Source organism: Amblyomma mixtum, chromosome 7 (assembly GCF_055824585.1).
Source record: "Amblyomma mixtum isolate Tamu chromosome 7, ASM5582458v1, whole genome shotgun sequence".
In the NCBI taxonomy this organism is placed as follows: Eukaryota; Metazoa; Arthropoda; class Arachnida; order Ixodida; family Ixodidae; genus Amblyomma; species Amblyomma mixtum.
Genome location: NC_143018.1, coordinates 152,255,056 through 152,260,077, shown reverse-complemented (window position 1 = coordinate 152,260,077; position 5,022 = coordinate 152,255,056). Strand labels below are relative to the sequence as shown.

At 48.3% G+C, this 5,022-nt stretch overlaps 1 long non-coding RNA gene across 1 annotated transcript; it reads left to right on the top strand.

The window, feature by feature from the left end:
- Nucleotides 1-2,345: 2,345 nt before the first annotated feature.
- Nucleotides 2,346-4,614, top strand: LOC149337884 (uncharacterized). The gene is made up of 3 exons (XR_016284669.1): nt 2,346-2,890; nt 3,928-4,021; nt 4,568-4,614. It is a non-coding gene; the product is annotated as an uncharacterized LOC149337884 (long non-coding RNA).
- Nucleotides 4,615-5,022: the final 408 nt, after the last annotated feature.

Below are 5,022 nucleotides of genomic sequence, written 5' to 3'. Positions count from 1 at the left end.
ATTCTCTCTAGGCTGGAAGCAGTCATATATCAGCCGCTATGGACAGGTACCTTCCCATTGACATAAAGCCGAAAGGCAAGTAACTCCACCAACACTCTTCGGACTTTTGCGAAGTTCTGCGGACCCTCTACCTGTGGTAGGGGGGGAGAGGGGGGGGGGTCTATTCTGCAGTGTTCACGGCGCTAGCGTAGGTACTCCACGTTGGATAAATGCACGCTCCAAAGCTGCCCCGCATTATGAGCCGAACCATTAGCTTCCACCCCGAGGTAACCAGTTTCCATTGGTCACAGGCGAGCTCTTGTGTGTGCTAATTCTCAGGGAGAGCCGAGCATGTTGGTACCCGGACATGCGGTATCAGGGACAAGTGACTAGAGCGCGACGAATTGCCATGGTAGAGGCATCCAATCGTACTTGAAAGAGGCAGAGGCTGGCTGACGGAATTATAGACCCTGTTGGGAATTAAGATGCAGTGTCGGAGACAGTGTAGGGTTTAATGGGAGCTTACGCAAGAAAATTATCGGAGCAAAGACGGAGTAACGTTTCTGCTTGGCAGCGCTTACGGTTTTGTCTGAGAGGTGGTCAGGAGAAAAGAGGCGCTTGCAATCCTGAAGCAGTTAAAGAAAACAACACTCCATAATCATAATCAGTCTGACCAAGCCCACTGCAGGGCAAAGGCCCCTCCCATGTCTTTCCAATTAACCCTGTCCTTTGCCAGTTGCGGCCACCGTATCTCTGCAAACTTCTCATTCTCATCCGCCCACGTAAATTTCTGCCACCCCCTGCACTCTAAGAACTGCTACTCCTGCATTAAGAGTAAAAGAGCCTCGCTACTCCTGCAGGTCTCAATCTACTCTCTCTACAAACGAGAAAGAGTGAAAGGTCCTGTTCACTCCTCTTGACAAAAGAGTAAAATGGCATTTCCACTCCTGCATACCCCAAGGGAGTTCAGTGCTTGTTTTACTCCTCCGCCCTCACGGCCATACAATCGTAAGGGCGCGCTAGCTTCTCGGGGCCGGCCTGCCAGCCTGGATGCCGGCGTCAGAAAAATGCACTGGTATTGTTTGTTCACGACCAAAGCTCTGGGATAGAGTATCATTAGCCAATGTTGAGTTGTTGGTAGAAGCGATAACAGCCATACAAATTTCCTCCCATAGCCGCTTTGCTGCTGCTCTGGAGTTCGCCTGGCCTCTGCTATAGCTCCGCTCCTGAAGGGGTCGCGGAAACCGAGCATATATTTATTTCCCTATGACGCGGGGTTCAGAGTAAAACGGTGCCGAGGGTAGCACCTAAGTGCTGGCCAGTTTCGAAGCGCATTCAGCTACAGCATCTATGTGAAATCGGCTAGGTTTAGCGACGACAAGGGCAGCCAGCGAGCAGCGCACAGTTCGTCGCCCGGCGCGATCGCGGGCGGCGTCGTTGCCGAAAGCTCGGCTCGCTCAATGATTCGCTCCGTAGCTTGCGAATCGCGCACGCAAGGCTGGAAAATCGAGCAGCGACTGGCCTGCGATTGAGCGAGCCTTTATGCCCACGTTTGCAGCACAGGTAAACAAATTTAGCACACATGTATGCATGGAATATCGGCTGCGTTGCGGCGATTCTTAAGCTCGTCCTCGACGCCATCATCACCGTTCGGGTGGACCCGAACATATCTTTATTTTACTACGAGACATAGTTCACAATAAAACGTACTTACAATGCAAAGAGTAGCACCTCAGCGCTAGCCAGTTTCAAAGCGCGCTCGCGAGCAGCGTCATAGCTGAAAGCTCGGCTCGCTCAAAGATTGGCTCAGAAACTTGCGAATTGTACTCGCAAGGCTGGCAAATCGAGCAGCTAGCGGCTGGCCTGCGACTGAGCGCACGTTGGCAGTACAGGTGAACAACAATTAGCGCACGAATGCTTGGGATACCGGCTGCGTTGCGGCCACGTTAAGGCGATTCTTAAGCTCGTCCTCGACGCCATCGTCACCGTACGTGACACACAGGCTGAGAACTTGAATTCGAGTACGTGCTAAAGTAAGCTGCTCGTATTTCTCTGAACAATCTGAACTCGAAAAGACAGTTGCTTCTGTCGGCTTCCATGCATGTGGGCTCTTGCTAGTGAAAGTACACTCGAACAGGATGCGGCGAGTGCGGGCCGCTGTTGCATATAAGCTAAAGTGTGAAGCAAGCATCGTCGTAGTTCCGTAACGCAGTTGATATCACAGTTTCCGCTTGTACGGGTCACATTTAAGCTCTGTTTTATGTAGATCTCCGTCGACCATGCCAGTGTCGCGTAGAGTAATGCATCACAGCTGCTCTTTGTCCTACCGCTCGCGTCGAACATATCCTTGACATGGACCAGTTTGCGATACGGTGCGTTTCTTTGCCTTTTTTGTCGCATTTAAGGGATTTTCGCTGCCGTCAATCGAAATTGCATTCCGTCAACAGCGTCGTCTGCGCCGTCGTCTGCTAGGACACCCGGGGATGGGATCACAGGATCGCAGCTTCTACAAACGACATGTCAGCAAAAGTATCTAAAAGCGCTTTGGTATTCGCATTTAATAAAGAAATAAAATTAAAAAATATAATTTGTTTTTGTTGCGAACACAATTCAAATATTAGTAATAAAAAAAGCGCATTTGTAGGTTTTTTCAACGAAGCAAAACTGCAGCCGTCGTCACGTTTTGTGTTATTTGGGTTTTCGTAGCATTGTTTGAGTGCTCGTGCGGTGGACGTGTATGAAGAACACAAGTGTGTTTTGGAAACCAACGACGAGAATTACGCCCTGTCAACACTGGTGATTTTGAACGGGTAAAGCCCTGAAGAAAGGTAGCGCTACGACTTCTTGTCATCTGGAGAGGCAACGAAGAAGAATGTGCGGTTTTGCTAAGCCTTGATGAGCCGTCTGAACGGTGAGTCCCGTGTACGTTTCTTTACTTCTGATCTCTATTCGCACGCGTTATTAGTGTGCGCCTATATAGGGATGGCAGTGCAGGCAGTCTGCGTGCGGTTGCCTCAGCTATAATGCGTTAACGCCGATTCACACGACGGTCCGTTCGCCCGCGGCCTGCGCACTACGTATTCATGCGTCACCACATTGAGAGGCGCGCTGTCGGCCGCGGCAGCGGGCGAACGGAAAATCGTGTGAATCGGCCTTTACCAGAAAAGAACGGGCGTATAGGCCGCATGGCAACTGTTGCTCCATATTCTCTATCTGCGTTTAGTACTCGGGTGCCACGGTAAATAAAAATGCCACCAGTTATCACAACAGAGTGATGCGGTGGCTTGCTAGCGCTGCGAAAAACAACAGACAATGTTTACTACATTCCAATAGCATAGATTTGTGCTGCATAGGACAGGATGATGAGCGTGCAGTGCCACGTTGTTAGAGAGCGCTCTTGCTAGGCCAGCTGCGGACAGAGAAGGGAACTGACAACGGTCGAGTTGCCTCGCGGCTGGTGCCCGTCGGATTGATTTGTGCTACTTAGAAGATGACGATGAGCGGCAGTGCCGCGCGACAGAGCACTCGCGCTAGGCCAGCTGCCAACAGACAGTGCTCAGTGTGTGTACTCGTGGGATTAGTGCTTACGCCATAATATTTGTCATACAATTTTTTCGGGGACGATGATCGCGTGTAAAAGGCTGGGGCATATCCCTTGCCTAGTCATTTGTAAATTTTTATCTGTGCTTCCCCATGGAACAGAATTTGACACAGTATTGTGTCAAAGTTAGATCGTTCTTGCGTCTGCCCTGAGGTGTAGGTGTCGATGCTTCCTCGCCTTCAGATTTTGAGAACTGTTTGGGATGCAACTGCGCACTTATTTAGGATTTCAAGCTTTTTGCTATATCCCTCGTTTGTGCGGCCCGCTGTCAAGTCGTTCGCTATATCGGTGATGGTTTGTTATTGATTTTCACTTTCTCTTATTTATTCTTGGTTGACTGCCACCAGCTGTGCTGCCGGCGATTCTCCGCGCTCGGAACTATTCCCAGGCACGAGACCCTACCCACAGACCATCCTGCACCACACTCACCAGTTTTCTTCGGTATTTTTTTCCCTTGCTCTTACTTGCATTGCCACTAGGCAGTTTTTATTTCTGTGCAGATTTGTTAAATGCAATACCAATTTTCGTTTCATGCTGTGATGTGAGATATCGTGCTTCTTGCTAATGAATGCATGCCTTTTCCATCCTCTCATCATTTGTGCAAAGCAGGCGGGTCTACTGGTCGCTACGTTCAATTTAAAAATACCTTCGGTGCTGCTGCAAAGCACCCTAGTAGTAATAATTAAATCCTGTGCATGCTATATTCGAATAGTTAAGCTCCTTTCATCATGCATAAAAATAGTGGTATTCCAGCCTGCTCATCTTTCTGTGCGGGTGTGACAGTCATGTAAATCTACTGAAAAAATGTATATCGGTGCATCACATACAATCTGTTCATTTCTTTTGTCATGGGCCCTCTCATTGCTTTTTGTGTTCCTATGTTACTACCTTATTCTAATTTATGAAGCAGTAGACAATTTCTTCTCTTGTCATTCATGACATTGTTACGGCCACTGACAACAGTTGCTCTGACATATTTATTTGCAGTTGCCAGCTGCCAGTATCTACTGGGCCATTCGTGCTTCCAGCTTTTGTCTGTGCTATCTCTACTCAGCTGTTTGTGGTAGGTATTGTTTTCCAGTGATGCATACCTTACCTGCCTATTTAGAAAAAATTCGTAGACATAGGCTCACAGCCGGGTTTAGAAATGCATGCAGAGCTCTACGTGCACTTAGCAGCAGTACCTCCCTGTATAATCACATGAATCTGATCCTGAATTACATGAATGTAATTACATGATCTGTATGAAATAGTCGCTCATGAAGCTTTTGACTGCTGCTGTTAACATAATGGAATTTACACTGCTTCAGGTGCAGTGACTATTTCACACATGTTGCCTCTTATGCATATGTGCCCTCTGAAAGGGCGAACATATTCCTTTATCCCTTTAAAAAACATTGTGTTCTATCATGATGCTTTACCGGTATTTCTGGTGTATAGAC